We start from the raw sequence: 21549 nt of genomic DNA on the forward strand, positions 1-21549 counted from the left end.
GATGCTCTGTCTAGGAGCTTTGTGCCTGATGCTCCTGGAGTCGCTGAACCTGTGGGTATTCTTAAGGAAGGAGTTATCTTGTCAGCTATTTCTCCGGATCTGCGACGTGTGTTGCAGAGATTTCAGGCTGGTAGGCCTGACTCTTGTCCATCTGACAGATTGTTTGTGCCTGCTAAATGGACCAGCAGAGTCATTTCCGAGGTTCATTCCTCAGTGTTGGCAGGGCACCCGGGAATTTTTGGCACCAGAGATCTGGTGGCCAGGTCCTTTTGGTGGCCTTCCTTGTCAAGGGATGTGCGGTCATTTGTGCAGTCCTGTGGAACTTGTGCTCGAGCTAAGCCTTGCTGTTCTCGTGCCAGCGGGTTGCTCTTGCCCTTGCCTGTCCCGAAGAGACCTTGGACACACATCTCTATGGATTTCATTTCTGATCTTCCGGTGTCTCAGGGCATGTCTGTCATCTGGGTGATATGTGATCGTTTCTCCAAGATGGTCCATTTGGTTCCTTTGCCTAAGCTGCCCTCCTCTTCTGATCTGGTTCCTGTGTTCTTCCAGAACGTGGTTCGTTTGCACGGCATTCCTGAGAATATTGTGTCGGACAGAGGATCCCAGTTTGTTTCCAGGTTCTGGCGATCCTTTTGTGGTAGGATGGGCATTGATTTGTCGTTTTCGTCCGCTTTTCATCCCCAGACTAACGGACAAACGGAGCGAACTAATCAGACTCTGGAGGCTTATTTGAGGTGTTTTGTCTCTTCTGATCAGGATGATTGGGTGACCTTCTTGCCGTTGGCTGAATTTGCCCTTAATAATCGGGCTAGTTCCGCCACCTTGGTTTCGCCATTTTTCTGCAACTCTGGTTTCCATCCTCGTTTTTCCTCAGGACATGTGGAGCCTTCTGACTGTCCTGGGGTGGATTCTGTGGTGGATAGGTTGCAGCGGATCTGGAGTCATGTGGTGGACAACTTGAAGTTGTCACAGGAGAAGGCTCAGCGTTTTGCCAACCGCCGCCGGCCGCGGTGTGGGTCCCCGACTTCGCGTTGGGGATTTGGTGTGGCTGTCTTCTCGATTTGTTCCTATGAAGGTCTCCTCTCCCAAATTTAAGCCTCGCTTCATTGGTCCTTACAAGATATTGGAAATCCTTAATCCTGTATCCTTTCGCCTGGATCTTCCGGTGTCGTTTGCCATTCACAACGTATTTCATAGGTCCTTGTTGCGGCGGTACGTTGTGCCTGTGGTCCCTTCTGCTGAGCCTCCTGCTCCGGTGTTGGTTGAGGGCGAGTTGGAGTACGTGGTGGAGAAGATCTTAGATTCTCGTCTCTCCAGGCGGAGGCTTCAGTACCTGGTCAAGTGGAAGGGCTATGGTCAGGAGGATAATTCCTGGGTGGTCGCCTCTGATGTGCATGCGGCCGATTTGGTTCGAGCCTTTCACACCGCTCATCCTGATCGCCCTGGTGGTCTTGGTGAGGGTTCGGTGACCCCTCACTAAGGGGGGGGGTACTGTTGTGAATTTACCTTTTTGGCTCCCTCTAGTGGTTACTAGTGATTTACTCTGGGAATGTCTGCCATCCCTTGTATGCTCACCTGGGTCGTTAGGTCAGGGGTGTTGCTATATAAGCTCCCTGGACCTTCAGTTCAATGCCTGGCAACGTTGTAATCAGAGCTAATCTGTTGTGCTCTTGTCTACTGATCCTGGTTCCTGCTAGATTAAGCTAAGTCTGCTTTCTTGCTTTTTGCTATTTGTTTTTGTTTGCATTTTTGTCCAGCTTGTACATAATCTGTATCCTAACCTTGCTGGAAGCTCTAGGGAGGCTGGAGTTCTCCCCCCGGGCCGTTAGACGGTTCGGGGGTTCTTGAATTTCCAGTGTGGATTTTTTGATAGGGTTTTTGTTGACCATATAAGTTATCTTCTACATTCTGCTATTAGTAAGTGGGCCTCTCTTTGCTAAACCTAGTTCATCTCTGTGTTTGTCATTTCCTCTTACCTCACCGTTATTATTTGTGGGGGGCTTGTATCCAACTTTTGGGGTCTATTCTCTGGAGGCAAGAGAGGTCTTTGTTTTCCTCTTCTAGGGGTAGTTAGTCCTCCGGCTGGCGCGAGACATCTAGCGACCAACGTAGGCATGTTCCCCGGCTACTTCTAGTGTTGGCGTTAGGAGTAGATATATGGTCAACCCAGTTACCACTGCCCTATGAGCTGGATTTTTGTACTTCGCAGACTTACTTGTTCCTCTGAGACCCTCGCCATTGGGGTCATAACACAACCCTAACCCTAAGGCTATGTTCACACTGTGCGGTTTTTGCTGCGGATCCGCAGCGGATTTGCAGCTGCGGATCCGCAGACGTTTTCCATGCAGGGTACAGTACAATGTTACCCTATGGAAAACTAAATCCGCTGTGCCGACGATCCTTTTTTCCGCTCGAAAATCCGCGCTGATTTTCTGCGGAAAAAAAGAAGTAGCATGTCAATTCTTTCTGCGGATTCCGCTGCGGGTTTCCACCTGCCCCAATAGGAAAGTGCAGTTGGAAACCCGCAGTGGAATCCGCAGTAGAAACAGGACAAAAAACCGCAGTGGAAAACCACCGTGGATTTGCACTGCGGGTTCTCCAAATCAGGACCTGAAAAATCCGCAGGCAAAAAAGGATCGTGTGAACAAGCCCTAAGGCTATGTGCCCACGTTGCGGATTCGTGTGAGATTTTTCCGCTTGATTTTTGAAAAATCTGCAGGTAAAAGGCACTGCGTTTTACCTGCGGATTTACAGCAGATTTCCAGTGTTTTTTTGTGCGGATTTCACCTGCGGATTCCTATTGAGGAACAGGTGTAAAACGCTGCGGAATCCGCACAAAGAATTGACATGCTGCGGAAAATACAACGCAGCGTTTCTGCACGGAATTTTCCGCACCATGGGCACAGCGGATTTGGTTTTCCATAGGTGTACATGGTACTGTAAACCTGATGGAAAACTGCTACGAATTCGCAGCGGCCAATCCGCTGCGGATCCGTGGCCAATCCGCTGCGGATCCGCGGCCAAATCCGCACTGTGTGCACATGCCATAACCCTAACCCTACCCCTAACCCTACCCGTAACCCTAACCCTACCCCTAACCCTAACTCTAACTCTAACCCTAGTTCTAACCCTAACCCTAGTGGAAAAAGAAAAAAAATATATTTTCTTTATTTTATTATTGTCCCTACCTATGGGGGTGATAAAGGGGGGGGGTTATTTATTATTTTTTTATTTTGATCGCTGTGATAGAACCTACCACAGCGATCAAAATGTACTTTGTAATGAATCTGCCGGCTGGCAGATTCGGCGGGCGCACTGCGCATGCGCCCGCCATTTTGGAAGATGGCGGCGCCCAGGGAGAAGACGGACCGACTTCGGGAGGCTCGGTAAGTATGAGGGGGAGGTGGGGGGTGGATCGGAGCACAGGGGGGGGGGATCGGAGGACGGGGGGAGCGGACAGGAGCACGGGGGAGCGGACAGGGGGACGGAGGGGGGTACCGGACAGAACGGAGGACTGGGGAGGCGATCGGGGGCGGTGGGGGGGGGGGCAGAACATGATTTCCAGCCATGGCAGATGCTATTGCAGCATCGGCCATGGCTGGATTGCAATATTTCACCATTTTCATAGGTGAAATATTGCAAATTGCTCTGATTGGCTGTTGCACTTTCAACAGCCAATCAGAGCGATCGTAGCCACGTGGGGGCAAAGCCACCCCCCCTGGGCTGAAGTACAACTCCCCCTGTCCCTGCAGATCGGGTGAAATAGGAGTTAACCCTTTCACCCGATCTGCAGGGACGCGATCATTCCATGACGCCACATAGGCGTCATGGGTCGGATTGGCACCGACTTTCATGACGCCTACGTGGCGTCAAAGGTCGGGAAGGGGTTAAAGATAGGTTTGGTGTTCCCTCATCGGCTTTTATGCAGTTTACTATTTTAAAGTATTTTTTGAGGCCACTGGTGACTGGTTGCCCTCCTTTATTGGAGCCAGCGATTAATATTTTATGCAACTCTGGTCATAGCATATTTTGGTCTACTCAATATATCTACCAGTGGTTTAATAATGATTTCAAACTTATAAAATCCCCATACATGAGCAAATGGGAATCTACTTTGAATCTTTCTGTAGCTCTAAATGATTGGGAACTGGCCATGTCCTTGACTTATTCTGCCACCGTGTCCATGGCTCTTCATGAGTCTTATTTTAAGCTTATCTCTAGGTGGTATTATTCACCGTCTCACTTAGCATTTATTAATCCTTCCAATTCCCCTCTCTGCTGGGGGGATTGTGGACATTATGGTAGCCTTTCCCATTTGTTTTGGTTTTGTCCACATATTAGACCTTTTTGGGATGAAATCTCTTCTCTTATTTCTATTACCGTATTTTCCGGCGTACAAGACGACTTTTTAACCCCTGAAAATCTTCTTAAAAGTCGGGGGTCGTCTTGTACGCCGGGAATCGCCTTGTACGCCGGGTGTATATGGTGGGTGGGGGGGGGGTGGTCCTTATGACGACGAGGGGGCGTCTCACAGGAAAGTGAGTATCCCCCATTACCTTATCATAGCGCTGCAGCGTGGGGTCTCTGTGCTGGGAGCGGCGGCTGCTGTGCTGTGGTGCGGCGGCTCCTCTTCTGCAGTGTGGGGCCTCTGGTGCTGTGGGGCGGTGGCGGCGGCGTATCTTCATGCAGTCGGGGCTCCTCCGGCATCTCAAAGCTTGGAAGCCCCGCCGGCAACTCCATCGGTGTAATGCGGTGGCCTCCGGGAAAATGGCCGCTGCTTAGATTCAGATCTCGTGTCCCGAGATTTCGGGACGAGATCTGAATCTGAGCATGCGCAGCCCCCAGCGGCCATTTTCCCGGAGGCCACCGCATCGCACCTATTGAGCTGCCTCCGGGAAAATGGCCGCTGCTCAGATTCAGATCTCGTCTCCCGAGATCTCGGGACGAGATCTGAATCTGAGCAGCGGCCATTTTCCCGGAGGCCACCGCATTGTACCGATGGAGTTGCCGGCGGGGCCTCCAGGCTTTAATGAGATGCCGGAGGAGCCCCGACTGCATAAAGATACGCCGACGCCGCCACCCCACAACACAGAGGCCCCACACTGCAGAAGAGGAGCCGCCGCACCACAGCACAGCAGCCGCCGCTCCCAGCACAGAGACCCCACGCTGCAGCGCTATGATAAGGTAATGGGGGATACTCACTTTCCTGTGAGACGCCCCCTCGTCGTCATCAGGATCACTCCCCCCCCCAAAAGGCACATATTCACCGGCCCTATAAGACGACATAGGGTGTATAAGAAGACCCCCGACTTTTAACAAGATTTTCTTTTTTAACTGGTAAAGTTGGGGGGTCGTCTTATACGCCCAGTCGTCTTATACGCCGGAAAATACGGTATATTAAAGCGTTCGGATTTTTCTCTGTCTCCTCAGTTGGTCCTGCTCTCGTTGAATACAGATCAGTTGACTCCACCTTTTAGGAAACTTCTTATACATCTGCTTTTAGTTTCTAAGAATGCTATTGCTTTTTTTTGGAAATCTTCTAAAGTACCCTCTTCACAAGAAATTATTGACAAACTGGCTTTGCATAAATCCTATGAACAAAAATTGGCGTTACTGAATGGCTGCTTTCCTTCCTTTTTGAAAAATGGTCTCGCTGGCTGGAAATATTTCCATAAGAATTTACTGTAGTTATTGTTTTGCTATTTTATTTTATTCTATTTTTACTTTTATGCTTCATGAATGTTTCATGTCATTGCATTTATTTTAATCTTGCTCTCTATGTCTTGTTTTGGTTGAAAATGTTAATAAAGTTGATTGGAAAAACAAAAGTTTGTTTTACTATAGGTCATATAATAGTTGGAAGATCCTTTAATAGCTTTTCACCTTTCTGATGCACAGCCATTACAGTATGCACTGGCATGTAGGTCAGTGAGACAAGGTAATACATTAGTGTCCCTTTGCATTGCATGCATATTTGGAACTCTTGGAACTTATCCATATATAACACATTACTAGAATAGTAAGTGCAGCAATATAAAAGTATGAATCTATAATTGTACAAATATGTACAAAATGCATAAAAAATATAGGGCCAGGTTCACGTCATATCTGTGTCCTTCCTCCTGACTCCTAAGGCTGAAAAGATGGAATTTAGACTTGCCCTTGACGCAGCAATCGATTTTAGTGTGCCAAATATGAAATTTTAGACTTCATTTTATCTCCTTTCTGGCTTCTCCGGACAAAGTAGTGTATTCTAGCATGGTCTAACGTTTAATGTTTTGGACTTTACATGCCGCATTGAAGTTAAAGGCTAGGTTGGGGTCACATCTGAATCCCCTAAAATACTTTGAAGCTATAGAGAGAGTTAGGAAAAGGGACAAAGATGTGATAGGAACTTAAGGTACCTTCACATTAAGCGACTTTGCAACGATAACGATAGCGATCCGTGACGTTGCAGCGTCCTGGATAGCGATATCGTTGTGTTTGACACGCAGCAGCAATCTGGATCCTGCTGTGATATCGCTGGTCGTTGCTGAAAGTTCAGAACTTTATTTGGTCGTCAGATCGGCGTGTATCGTCGTGTTTGACACCAAAAGCAACGATGCCAGCGATGTTTTACAATGGTAACCAGGGTAAATATCGGGTTACTAAGCGCAGGGCCGCGCTTAGTAACCCGATATTTACCCTGGTTACCATTGTAAAAGTAAAAAAAACAAACAGTACATACTCACCTTCTGCTGTCTGTCACACGTCCCCCGCCGTCTGCTTCCTGCACTGACTGTGAGTGCCGGCCGTAAAGTAAAAGCAGAGCACAGCAGCGACATCACCGCTGTGCTGTGCCTTACGGCCGGCAATCACAGTCAGTGCAGGAAGCAGATGGCGGGGGACGTGTGACAGACAGCAGAAGGTGAGTATGTACTGTTTGTTTTTTTACATTTACGATGGTAACCAGGGTAAACATCGGGTTACTAAGCGCGGCCCTGCGCTTAGTAACCCGATGTTTACCCTGGTTACCCGGGGACCTCGGCATCGTTGGTCGCTGGAGAGCTGTCTGTGTGACAGCTCTCCAGCGACCAAACAGCGACGCTGCAGCGATCGGCATCGTTGTCGATATCACTGCAGCGTCGCTTAGTGTGAAGGTACCTTTAGCCTAAAGGCTCATTTACACTGCATGATCCGTGGCATTAAATTACCGCTGATCTGCTACATGTTTGCCAATGGCTGCTCAGTTAGTAGCCTGGTTAGACAAGTCAACTGCACTGTAGATGTTTACAGAATGATCACTGATCATCAGACTGTTTACACTGCAGTATAATAGGCTACAAATGTTCCTAGGAGAGCGCGTTCCTGGTCACCATTCACTGTAAATGCATCCTAACAGCTAAAGTTAAGGTGCATTCAAACATCCCCATGAATGTCAGTGTGCTGCCAGATTTATTTTATCAGACCACACACAGACCCACTAAGTACGTCCTATCCTGATACCAAGCAGCAAATCGGAATAGGACATGCTCTGAATTTCACAGATCTCATTTTCAGGTCTGTCGTTTTCATGGATATATGAATGGATCTATGAGTCTCAATGGCCCCGATTCATTTAGATGAGGAGACTTGCTGGAGTCAGATGTTCCTGATTACCATGCGAATACCTCATAGTGAATCTGGCAAGTCTAAAAAGTGCCATGCGCCTCCGTGTAAGATTTGTGGCGTAAGGAACACTACCGCACCCCCTTCCTGCCCAAACACTGCCCACTTTGTCAGAACTGGGCAAAAATCGTGTGAACTGTGAAACTTACAAAATTTTAGTGCACCTGTGCCCAAGATTTTGCAATTCTTCAAACCTTTTTACATCGGAAATCTGGCAGTAAAGTTTTGATGAAACGGGCACTAAGGGTCTGAGAATCGTCCGGTGAAAAAATCTTCATCAGGATGGCACTCGGACATTTCGCATGGATGTGTGATTGCACCCCTAGAAACACAGTCTATATTCACAGCCTACCTATCCCTTAGGGTACATTTTCCTATTGGAGTTGCCATGCAGTGGTTAGAAGTAGTGAATGAGAAATCTCTTTACGGAACAATGTAAAGCTTTCTTCTCTGCCTGTAAAATCCCCTATTTTAGGCTGCAATATAGCGAAGTCCTATGTTGATAAATCGGCATGCTTTTAATGAGTCTGTGTTGGTTGGCAGGTGCAGAGATGTCATCTAACACCAGGTCACCCATTAAATAATGATCCAACACAGCTTTTTCTCTAATACTGTATATCATTCCATTAAACCAATATTGGTAAAGAAAAAGTGTCTTGCAAAAATCAGAACTAGATCATTATCTTACCAACCAACGTGAGGTTAGTTGACATCTCTGCATGTGCAAAGAAAGATTTAATTAGATTTTTCCTTGGAAAAACTTGCTTCTTTTCCTCCCTGTTTGATAAACTATTGGTCTTTTCTCAGATGAAAAATACTTTTTTTAGTCGGTGATAAATTTTATTTGATATAACTCTCTAGTGGTCTTTGCATTGTGTGAAATAAAATATCATTTCGTGGAAAAGGCAGTTTTTTGATTATTTTTTTTTCTTAGCTTGGTGCAAAGGGTGCGATTGAAGAGAGAGCAACAGCCACAATCACTTCACAATTGCACATTAGCTGTCATTCAGTTTAATGGAGTATAATTTATAAAGGCAGCTCCAGTACATTAATGAATCTCCCACTGCAGCAAGTTTTACAGAAGAAAAATCTAAAATTAGAGCTGGGGTAGCATGAGGATTACTGACTGTGATCAGATGGAAAAAGTAGCAAAAATGATTATCTTGATTGGTCTCTGAGTGTTCGCTGTCACGTGTGAATAATATGTACAGGGAAGGCGGTCGGGATGGTTACTTGTAATCCGCTAAGCCAACCAATCATCTACTATAGTAGTTGCTTTATTGCTTGTTAAGTTGGTTTGTATCCTTGTGCTTATTCCTGATAAGTGTTGTAAAATGAGCAGATTAAGCGCAAAAGACAATATAATGTCTAGGATATGAAAAGGATAATGATTGATTCCTATTCCATGTGGCTTCTCTTCCCAGTACATTGTCATTCAAAGAGTTTCCAGTCATTTATCTTTATATATAGATATCAAGGAATTTATTTAGTGTCTGATATTTACAAATCAATTGAAGAGAAGTAAATATTGAAGCAATTTAGTTGCACAGTTTTCATTAAATGGATTCATTTTAACAAAATTGAAGAAAAAAGTTATGAATAGCAAATTAAATTTCCCGCGGTAGGTGATTTAAAAAGTTACCAATGATCTGACAAGTATAGCATGCATGATAGAGAACATATAGTCTTGATGACTTGGCACAGAAGGTTAGCTCACTTAGGAGAATTAAGATAAGCTAACAATGCACACGCCACTGACTGATGTAAGGGTACCGTCTCACAGTGGCACTTTTGTCGCTACGACGGTACGATCCGTGACGTTCCAGCGATATCCATACAATATCGCTGTGTCTGACACGCAGCAGCGATCAGGGACCCTGCTGAGAATCGTACGTCGTAGCACATCGTTTGGAACTTTATTTCGTCGCTGGATCTCCCGCTGTCATCGCTGGATCGGTGTGTGTGACACCGATCCAGCGATGCGTTCACTTGTAACCAGGGTAAACATCGGGTTACTAAGCGCAGGGCCACGCTTAGTAACCCGATGTTTACCCTGGTTACCATCGTAAATGTAAAAACAAACAAACCGTACATACTCACATTCCGGTGTCCGTCAGGTCCCTAGCCGTCTGCTTCCCGCACTGACTGACTGCCGGCCGGAAAGTAAAAGCACAGCACAGCGGTGACGTCACCGCTGTGCTCTGCTTTCACTTTATGGCCGGCACTCAGTCAGTGCGGTAAGCAGACAGCTAGGGACCTGACGGACACCGGAATGTGAGTATGTACGTTTTTTTTTTTTTCATTTACGATGGTAACCAGGGTAAACATCGGGTTACTAAGTGCGGCCCTGCGCTTAGTAACCCAATGTTTACCCTGTTTACCCGGGGACTTCGGCATCGTTGGTCACTGGAGAGCTGTCTGTGTGACAGTTCCCCAGCGACCACACAACGACTTACCAACGATCACGGCCAGGTCGTATCGCTGGTCGTGATCGTTGGTAAATCGTTTTGTGTAACGGTACCCTAAGGCATGAAATTACACTGTTTTTTTTTCTGTGATATTGCCGCGCTATCTGTGTTACGGTAAACTTGGCCACATCTGTATAATATACCTGTTATTTAAAGCTTTCAGTGAAAATATAGTGTTAGCTTCCGTTAGCTACTGTATGTCCTACATCTAAGTACCGTATATATTCGAGTATAAGCCAACCCGAATATAAGCCGAGGCACCTAATTTTGCCACGGAAAACTGGGTAAGCTTATTGACTCGAGTACATGCCGGGTATGCATTGTCCCCTCATCCCTGTCCTGCTATGTGTGGCTCCCCCGTCGCTGTCCTGGTATGTGTGGCTCCCCCGTCCTGTCCTGCTATGTTTGGCTCCCCCCATCGCTGTCCTGCTATGTGTGGCTCCCCTGTCCTGTCCAGCTATGTGTGGCTCCAGCCTGTTGTGTCCTAGTATGTGTGGCTCCCCCTGTTGTATGCATGGCTCCCCCGGTCCCGCATGGCTCACCCCCATCCCATCATTGTATGCATGGCTCACTCCTCCTACTCACCCTACTCACGCCGTCGCTGCATCTCCGTTGTCCCAGCACGGCAGTTCTCCTGTGCTGTGCGGTCATTAAGGTAATGAATTTGCGCTCCACACCTATGGGAGTGGAGACGCGTGCATATTCATTACCTTAATGAGCGGTACCACGTGACCGCTCAGCACAGGAAGAGCCGCTGGGATGGAGATGCAGGGATGGAGATGCAGCTGTAAGGGGGTCGACAAGGCAGCGGGTGCCTGCATGCTGGGTCCGGAACTAGAGAGGCTGCATCCACTGTTCCTGGGAGGAAGCCTGAGTGAGGCGGACCTCCCCTTGTTGCCTGGGAGAAGCTCTAGAGAGGAGGGGCTTCCTGCTGTCAGAGGGGGGCAGAAGAGAAGAGGGAAAAAGCGCGTGAAGCAGGGCAGTGTTTGGCCAGCACAGAGCAGTGTGGAGCGTGCTCTGCTTCCCCCTCCAGAGCGTGCTGCAGCAGGTCTAAAGGATGGGGACTGCTGCATTGAGGGGAGTAGTGTGCTCAGCTGCAACCTGGAGAGTGAGAGCCATGCAGAGCAGAACCATATAAAGCAGAGCCGAGCAGAGCAGAGCTGGGTAGAGCCGTGTACACAGAGCAGAGCCAAGCCGGGTTTTTCAGCAGCCACAGAGAGTAGTATTCCGGCCGGGAGCACCAGCGCCAAGCAGATCAACGTCGCCCACCGCCAACAGCAGGGACCAGGGAGAGCGGGATGTATGGTGGGTGTCCAGTGACTGCCAGAGAAAACCAGGTGCTGTACACTACGTGACCGTGAGTACCGCACATGCGCTGCCCCAAGAGAGTCCAGGAGGGAAAGCTAAGCAGACAGATGGGTGCAGTGTCGGCTGTGAGATCAGAGCATCCCTTGAGCGCAGGCCGACTTGACAAATCCCCTGCGTACAGGTCCACTGTAGGTAGAAGACAGACTGCATGTTACCCGCTATCCTCCGTGCCAGGAGGTGACTCACAATTGAAACCAGAGACTGTAGCGTGCACGCAGCACAGTGAGAAGCAGGTGACTAGGCCAGAGCCTCTTAGCCAAGTACCTGTATACACCATGGAGCAAAGCCTTGTTCCGGCAGTACTTCGTACTGGACTGAGCACAATGTTTGGCGTTCGTGAGTGCAGGAACTCCCCGCACCCTTCAAAGACTCTTCAACCGCTCCGTGGATTGGAGCCCAGTCTTCCACAGACACCTCCGAGACATCACATGCCACCGTTGGAGAACCGAGATGCTGCAATCAAGAAGACTACAGACTGATAAGTTTTATTGCCTTTGTTTCATCCTATTAAACTATCGTTCGTTCCTGCCCTACCCCATCCTAGCTCCCAGTTCTGCCCTTCTCCCTAACACACCTCCTGTGTCCTGCCACTCCCTGCGCGGAGTATACGTGTTGTTAACAAACCTGTTAACTCTTAATCTGCCTCCTGTCTGTGACAACGTCTCATGTTCCTGCGATTTCTACACAGCAACGGCGCCAGGAGGGTGAGTATGATGTCTCCTGTCAGCCGGCTCCGGCTGCAGCGCCGTCACTCCCCCGTCCCCTGCCAGCTTTCTGGACAATGACACGTGTATAAGCCAAGGGGGGGCCTTTTCAGCACAAAAAAAGTGCTTAAAATATTGGCTTATACACGAGTATATACAGTAACTTAAACTTTTGATATTTATTTGCTGTAAATGGATCCAAGATCCCATGCTTCAATAATAAAATGTGGATTTAGATCGCTATTGTGTACTTTGTAGTACTACCACAATGGAACTGTCCAAGTGATTTATTATACATGCAAAATTTAGGCTATAAATCTGTCTTCATGGCTGAAGGTTGGACCTTAGGATCTATTTTCCTACTAATTGTGCTGTGCTATCTACAGTATCTATAGGGAAATGAAATGGACTTCCTTTACCCAGTGCTATGCAAATAGCCTTTTTATATAAATATATATATATATATATATATATACACACACACACAAAAAATATACATTACTCCCCCCACAGATCTGAATGTTGACCGCTCATCTCAGATGTCCCCATCCCATATGTCAAACTACTTTGGTATTATTAAACTTTTCTCTTTTTTCTGTTCCCACATATTGTGTAAAGAGAAGGTGTCAAATAAAGACCCTCCAGCGATTTGACTTTAGGTGTCGTTATCAAAGGGGCCAGGATAGATATCTCTGATCTATACTTTGCCCAGTTGAAAGCAGTTGTTGAAACACAAGTTAACTACAGGATGTGACCACAGCTCTTTTCTCCTTTTGCCTTCTACTCGGCTTTACCATTAACATTGATCCTACAGGACCCTACTTTCCAAGTTCCATAGAAGTGATTCATCACCAATAAATAGCTCTTCCCTCATCACAGACCGACAGTGGTAGCAAATCACCTCTGACAACCTTCTTTGAAAAAGACCACCCAGCTAATACTTCCCAATAGGTTTGTGAATCCACATTAAATTTCTCCACGATATGAAAGGCTGGAAGATTGCAATTAGCATCATTAAAATTACTTTAAAGCTGGAAATAGCACACGTCTAAAAACAGTGGGGCTTTTAATAAGAATATATAGAGACGGCGTAGCAATATAGTCTTAAATTGATTTCCTGTGTAGTAAAAGAAATGAAATGTTGATTAGTGTGATCAAGGCTATAACAGTACAGGATTAGACTTCTGGAGCAAGTAATCCTCCTTGTTATTCATTTATAAAGCTCCAACCGCCCAGAATAAATAGCATTTCAAATCATTTTACAAATTAAGTAATTTTTAATGCAAAGTACATATACAGTACATGAAATTGTCAGAGCACTTGATTTTTCAATTTCTTTTCTTTTTTTGGGTACCATATAATTATTTTTTTTACATTTTTCTTCTTCCAAGTATTATTTAATTATCATCTGTATAGTCTGTTTAAATGCCTGGAAAAGTATATGAAAAGCCCTAGAAGTTGTGATTTTGATAAATTGTACTTATTGTGTGACTAAGGCAGCTGCAGATGATACTGGTACTGTAGGTTGGCTAATACTACTGGGAGAAGCAATGAATGTCTCATAGGGAATCTGTCAGCAGGATATTTATCTGTGCATGTTGTAGCTGTTTCAATGGAAAATCCAGCAACAGCTTTACATGGCCGGTCCGATAATGCATTACTCAGAAATCAGCGTTTTAATTGATAGTCAAATAGCTATGGTAGATCTGAAGCCTCTGTCACTCCAGGTTCCTCAGATCTACCATATCCATTCTACTATCAATTCAAACACTGATTTCTCAGTAACGGAGGAATGGACCAGCCATGTAAAGCTGTTGCTGGACTTGTCTGTGAAAGTGCTTCATGTGCATGTTTGGGGGTGAAATCCTGCTGACAGATTCCCTTTAATGTATACTAGAGAAACTAGAACAACAAATGTCACTTTCTTGATGACAGTTGAAAAAAACAAACAAAAGTTTAACACAGTTGACAACTCACTGTAACAGTCCTAATGGGGTTGTAGTGTGCCATCATATGCTGTTACATCAGTTACTTTCTTTGGGACAAGTGTGTGCCAAAAGGATGTCCTCCTGGCATATATGTACGGATTTATGCTGGGTTACTCTTTGTTTTTTCCAGTCCAAACTTGTACTGTATGTCTGCCCTTCTCTGGCTCCTGTAAAGTTAAAGCTGTCAGTCGAGTAAGAGGAGGGCAGAGATAGTGCTAAACAATCAGGTGGGAAGGTGCCCCAAGCTGCTTGGCCCTGCCAAGGGTGGACCGAGCGCCTCACTGGCGTATTTGAACAAAGAATGATTTCTAGCAAAACAGTGGATTCTAACACTGTAAGTACAATTTTTATTAGAGGTATGCCAACTACAAGGTGCTGCGCTTGGTTTGATAAGTCGTTTTTTGCTGAAAGACTTCCTTAAAGGACTTTAAAAACGCATACTGTTCCACTTTTATATGGATAGCTCACCTTATTACTCTGGATTTCTTGTGCCTAAAATGATGACAACAAAAACAGGTTTGATGCCAGATGTCACCAGGCTTTTTCACCAGTTTCTCATGTAAAACTGGTGTGCTGGATTAAAAATGTAATACTCTGATCTTGCTCCGTGACATGTCTGCGCAACAGCTGATGCATCAGACCAATGTGGATGATCCCATAGAAAAAATTACAGTTCCAGCATCCGTTTCACTCCACGGTTTCACAGGTACACTGGAAGGCAAAAAACACAAATGGCAGGATTGATGAAAATGAGGCCTTCTCTGAGTAGATGTTCTTGAGTTCTAAGTACGACTGTGGGCTGTGTACAGTGGAAATTCAGGGCACCTTACACTTCTTAACTAAAAACAGATGAACACTCAAGGATCTACTTCAGGAGCTACATTCTTGTTTGCTCAGCTGTAATGAGAAATAGTTATAATTGTCTTGACTGTAGAAAGTTCACTTTATCTACTAAAAAAAATATTAAGAGGTAAATCATTTGTAAAAATGAGCATTAAAATGTCTAAAACAGTTTTGTCAGGGAGCTATAGTCATTTTGATCGCAAGTCATTGGCATTTTGTACACCAATCTTAATGAGGGGTGTGCAGCAATGAGATGCACCAAATTCATTATAGGGAATCTGTCAGCAGGTTTCAGGGACGGACCCTGATTCCAACGATGCATCACTTATTATACTGGGGGCAGCAGTTGTGATAGAATCACAGATTTCTCTGCTGCAGATCTAGCAGTGCGCTGAATGCTGAGCCCTGTATAACCTCACCCACACCGCTGATTGGCAGCTTTTTGTGTACTGTATATTGTCAGAAGGCTGATCAGTGCTGGCTAGGAAGCACAAAACAAACTAGTCCTGTAGTGATAATCTCCTGCTGAAAAATCAATGATTTTATTGAAAAAACAAAACACAGCCTAGCACGTGACACATCTCTGGAATCAGAAACTTTGCTTGAACATCAAGCTGCTCTCAAATTACTTAGCAAAAACCTGCTGACATATTCCCTTGCACATCTTATAACTAGTGTGCCCCGTTATGCATCTTACCAGAAAAGTTACTCCCATCAGTGACTGGAGTAACAATTCTGATGTAAGAAACACTGTCATTAATGATGAAATTGACAGGCTGGCATAGAAATGCCCCATCCTGCTTCTGCTCCTCCCCAGCACCATTTTGATGGAGCTGCCAAAACTTTCCTAAAGACCCAAATTCTCATAATATCTGTGCAGTTTCGCATTCCACAAAAAATTGCGACTTTTCAAAGTGTTTTATGCCAGCCCTGATGTAAAAACTTTGATGAATAAGGGCCTTTCTGGTGTGTACCGCCATATAATGCTACATATGAAACTGTAACACATCTGACAGTGATCACTGATTGACCCTGAATAATAAATCTGGGGCCTTAGTGTTACAATTACTGTTTGGAAACTCAGAAGATAAGTCTACTCCTCTGCATTGTGCATCTTCTGCTACATTTCCAAACGTCTTCTGTCAAAGTTTAGATAAACCCCTGCTACAAGGAGCCGTGTCATCTATCTTTACATGACTATTTTCCCTTTGAATGTAGACGTTCGTTTCTAGTAAAAAACCATTAAAAACCAGCATGACACAATGCAATCTAAACACTCTGAGCCTCCAAGTGTTCCACAAAGAAATGAGGCGTTTCATACAGAAATATATTTTCACAAGATGATTTGTATAATCATACCATATGTGATATGAAAAGAAAATCGAAGTTGGACGTAATTGTATTTGTTTATTCAAGCACAGAAGGCGCAGCAGTCCGCTTCCTATGTTGTCTCTATACGAAGGGTTTGCTGATTGGATGACGACCAAACCTATAGTGTGTGGTATGAAGATAAGAGTGCAGCCAAGTGATGAAGGCCTCTAGGAATGGGTATATGTGGTAGTATACAGTCAGAACATATCATCTTTAGGTATGAGGTTTAACTCTTTGACACATAATTATAACTACATCTAATATGACCACTTTATCACACAAGGACAACTTTTATCATCATTATGTTGCGTACAGTTTGATAAAACTTGTGAATATGGATAGGGATAACTTCTCGATCATTAGGGATCTGACCACTGGGACCTCCACTGATCCTGAGAACTGTGGTTCTGTAGAGCGCTTTGTGAATGGAGCATTGGTCTCCATTCATTCTTATGGGAGTGCCGAACACACTAGCCATAAAGCAGCACTTGGCTTTATTTAGAGTTCCTATTAAGAATGAATGGAGCGGCAGTGTGCATGATGGACCTCCAGTACAATCTCTTTGAAGCCCTGGTTCATGGAATTGGAGGACAGCCCAGTGATCAGCCCCCCAGCAGTCAGTACAGTCAGTAAATTCTCTCCAATCCATTTACTATATAGTGGCCATTCTTGGGTACTGCAGATGAGCTCATATTCGCAGCCGTGTTCTGGCTCTAGTCATTGTTTACATCCAGCCACAGCAAGAGCTGATAGCAGGTGATTGGTGGGATGCTGGGTGTCAGACCCCCGCTGATCTGAGACTGGTGATCTACCCTAATGATAGGTCTTCTGTATCAGTAGTCTGGAGAACCCCTGTCAGTAGATGCTCGCACAGGTTCCTTTCAGGGTATGCCTCTGTGCTAAGTTACAGCTACAGCCTCCTACTGTGTCAGCCCTGCCTTTCAGTTGTTCCCTGTGATTATGGCGTTCAGTTCCCTTATTCTCAATAAGAGAAACAAAATAATAGTCCTGCTGTTATCATACACTCCCCATGCGTGTAACGCACTACTAGGTAAAGGACAAGCAAAGTTCCAGAATTCCTGCATATAACCAGAAATATACATTGCCTAGCCCCTTGTATCGGCAGCTAGTAGTGGTAATATTTCCTTACTAGATCAAGTTTTCTGTTTCTATGTAGTTGCTGTAAGGGAAGGTGCAGACGACCGTTTTCTCAACATCCAAGAAAATCGGTCCGATTATGCTAATCATCACTCTGATCAGATTGTGATCCAATCAATATTCTTGGAGGTGGAAAGAGAAAAAAAATGTCTCCATCTTTTAGTAGTGTCCTTCTCCACGAGCCCTAATACTGAGTCTAAGTAAGTTCAGACTGCATTTTTTTAGTACAGATCCTAGCAAAAAAGCAGTAATACTGAAGGAAAAGTTTTTGGTTTTCATCTTTCCATTTGCGCCTTTATTGATGTCTATTTTGCATGTATTCATGTTTTGTTTTTGTTTGTTTTTTTAAGTTTATCACTGTGGGCAAAGTTTCGGGTTTCCAGATGTTTTTTCCTGATTCATTATTTGACATTGTATTCCAATCTCCCCCCGGAGTTTATATTTTTCACTGGAGTTTTGCGACAGTTTGTGGAACGTTTTGAGTTTTTGAACTAAAAGGTTACAAAAATGGTTTAAAGGAACAGATAAAATAAACACATTTTTGACTTTGTGCAAAAGTAATGAACCGCGTGTGCAACTTTGAGTTTGGCGCAAGAAACATCAGTGTCTAGCAGAAAAAATAAATACAAATGACTTAAGATAAAAAGGCAAATGATGAAATGAGTCATTAAAGTTGTAGACAAGATGAAAATAAATGGGAAAGATCAGAGTGCAGCTAGACAGCCGCATAAATCAGAAAGAGATGTGATGGACTGGCCGGTAGGTCTCCCGACCTGAGATTGACAGCATCATGTATTTCTATGCAGCTGGCACTCTGGGGAGAGCCGCCGGCCAGTCCGTACACTGCGTTCCCATCTCCTTCCAATTTCTACAGCTGTCTGACTGCTTCCTTAGGATGAAAAGGAAAAGAAATAATGTACATTATGGAAGATAGTACTAAAGGACAAAATCAGTTACAACTGCCAACAGCACCACCCCATTTCTAACATATGATCATACGATGGAGACCTACATAGAATATGATTGCGCTAGCCCTGTGATAAAATCCAACTTATTTAATATTTCTTGCTCATCCAGTTATCATTTTTGTACTGTAGAAAAATGGGTATTAATATGAATATTATCAATCCTGCCAGATTTCCCATCCCCACTGGTCTTTAGCCCCAGTAAGCATATCTGCGTGCCTAATGAAAGCCATGATTGGAAGCGATGGACAGCTTTACATTGCAATGATTGTGGGGCTTCAATCAGCAGGACAGAAACTAGGTAAGAGGTCTCCATTAAATGAGGCAGATGATTATCGATGGCTGCATAAAGTGGCAGGATTCCCAGCAGAGGAGCCAAAGGAACTAAAGTTTGGGTCCAGAAACAGAAGCTAAAATCATTTAATGTGAAAGGTTACATCCCCCTTACTAATCGAGCTGCCCAATAAACCCAGGGATTTATTACAGAATTTATACTTTTCCACGACCTCCTTTAGATGGATCTGAAATCTGCATGGGTCACTCGCAGTAAAAAAACAGTGCACTTCTTCATTTTCATTGCGTAGATATTAATATTGATTTTCATCCCTTTGCTATTGTATATTTAGCAGTGTTAACAGGACCTGCGAGTGAATGAGACAAGTAAATTAACAAGATTTATTAACCTATAAAGTGCTTGAATTTATAATTGTGCCAGCTTCCCCGAGATGTTTTAGATATAATTATTGCCCGATATCTTTGCAGCCGGAAAGAAAATGAAGAGAGCGCGGCTCTCGGTGCACACACCTCATTGCAGTTGGATTAGCAGCCGAAAATAATTTCATTTCTCATCTTCCACCTTAATTAGGATTGTGCCGTATCCCTCGCAGCTTACATAAGTTTGCCAGACAACGCGGGGTGAGATGGTAAAACAAGAAAACCTTTCCTGTCATCTTCTACCTTTGCGCTTACATGGTAACTATATGTCAAGTGCTCGGCAACTAGTAATAAATGTCACCGGAATCATAGTGCTTCCCGCAGTAACAATGTCTGTGTGTCGGTTTATTCGGGAAGGTGTTGTTTCTGTCTTACTTATTTATCTAGCAGTCGATTAGGCCGAAGAGAAGAAAAAAAACACTATTTTCACGGGCGGTCATATTTCGGATATTTTCTAAGTGGACATTAAACGGCAGTAACGATAATGTAAGTAACTAATTATAAAGCTTGCTGTAGTTGGCAGAAAGCTGGAGCTGATTAGTCACATCTAATGAAATAAAAAGCAGATGTTTTCTCGGGAACTGCTTAACTACATGTTTCTGTGCTGGTAATACAAGTGCTAGTGCCGTCGCTTGTGTCAGAGCCATTAATTGGGAGCTTCTAATAGGACATTCGGCTGTTCCTGTGGATACAGTAACCCCTGCGCACGGTCGCATTTTCCGATCGCTCGGGCAGACACTTGACACTCTTTACCTTTGCCAGCAGTAAATTGTAAGGTTGTTTCAATGCTGAAGGAATACATCATATCAGTGTTTATCCATATAAGTGGTGTGTTTCGTAAAATAAAAGTGAATACATATATATATATATTTATACAGATAGATATAGATACATGTATTTCTATATCTTTGTATGTCTGTAACATTATATTGTGAGGCATGTGGTATGGTTTTCTAGTGCATGCAGATCATACTGTCTTCTTTTTCCTCTAATTGTACCTAGGAGAATAGTGCAGCATGTATTAATGTCATGGCGGTTATAATAGGGCAGAGAGAAAGGCAAAGAGCGAGGATGCAGTGGAAACTGAGGGGAAGGGAAGGAATCTTGCCGTGCCAGACAATTGCACATTTCAGGGCTTGCGATTTGTGACAGATTTAGAATGACCCACCAGCTGGGTGACAGCTCCAAAAAGACAACATAATTATTAGTGTGACTTGAGTGCTGAGACCCCATTGCATTGGGCATCAAGCAACTGTCTTAGACTTTTCTATTTCTAATAATGATAACCTCCGTGTAGGATCAGTTTTGTTTAGTTTTACTTGTCAGCTGGCCAACGGTAACTTGTGACACGGCAGCCACAAACTGCGCTTCATTAGTGGCTTAAGTATAATGCTAGTCCGATATTCCACACCCCATCAGGTTTTTAGGGGTAACTTTATAGTATGTAAGAATATGTAGTGTAGAATAAGAAACCACATTGTCTTTAACTATTTACGAGGCATTAAAAAGATACTTCCCATAAAAGGTGCTTTATAGATTTCTTGAAGGGAATCTGTTACTTTGAATACGTAGTCTGATCTTCAGGTGACCTGTTGTAGAGTGGGATGAATTGAACAGATATTAGATATACTGTCTTTATTTATGTGAGGAAAATGTTGGAGTCCAATGGGTGGTCCTAATCAGAAATTGATTGCTATCTCTTACTCATACAGAAAAGCCTATTCTTCATTCACTTAAGACCCCCATATATATTTAACTAATGTCTGCTGAACTTTACTATATTGGCGGGCTCAGAAAGCATAACATGTATGGGGGCCACTCACCTGTCCCCGAAGGGCATCAGGGAAGATAAGGACCTGGCATGTCCAACTTCCGACTGCTAGATAAGATGCTTCCAAAGGAGTCTGGCAGTGGCTCTCTTCTAGAGTAAACAGGAGTAGGCAGAGCGAGCGGTCCTGTGTATGGAAGGGCTGGGAGAGCTAGCTGTCAGTCACATGATTGGCGGACCATCATTTGTCAGCTATCTATTGTATTTGAAGCCCCTTAGACTGCCCTCAAGACTTACAAACATTGAAAAAGCATGGAATTCAATAAAGAAATTCTAAGAAAATTGCATGCCATGGCCAACACTAGTCTTTTTATTTAGGACAGTTTTACATATTTTAGCTGTAAGTATATTAAAGGGAACTTGTCTGGTTATCTGACTGACCCCAACTGCTACTATAGGGACTATGGATGCAGATTTCTAATAAGGACTTTATGCTACACACTAATGCTGCAATCTATGAAAAATGAACTTTTACTGCTAATGATGCAGGAT

General features: G+C 44.5%; 1 protein-coding gene across 5 annotated transcripts in view; it reads left to right on the top strand.

Moving 5' to 3' along the window:
* Nucleotides 1-21549, top strand: part of LOC143782357 (cadherin-6-like) — a 428058-nt gene that overhangs the window by 144672 nt on the left and 261837 nt on the right. Inside the window, exon 1 of one of the 5 annotated variants that reach the window (XM_077269723.1) lies at nucleotides 18699-18816. The exons of the other annotated variants lie outside the window; for them this stretch is intronic. The gene's annotated coding sequence lies outside the window, so the exon portion shown is untranslated. Of the gene's footprint in view, nucleotides 1-18698; nucleotides 18817-21549 lie in introns of those variants that run through there. 5 annotated transcript variants of the gene reach the window in all.

This window comes from Ranitomeya variabilis, chromosome 6, assembly GCF_051348905.1.
Source record: "Ranitomeya variabilis isolate aRanVar5 chromosome 6, aRanVar5.hap1, whole genome shotgun sequence".
In the NCBI taxonomy this organism is placed as follows: domain Eukaryota; kingdom Metazoa; phylum Chordata; class Amphibia; order Anura; family Dendrobatidae; genus Ranitomeya; species Ranitomeya variabilis.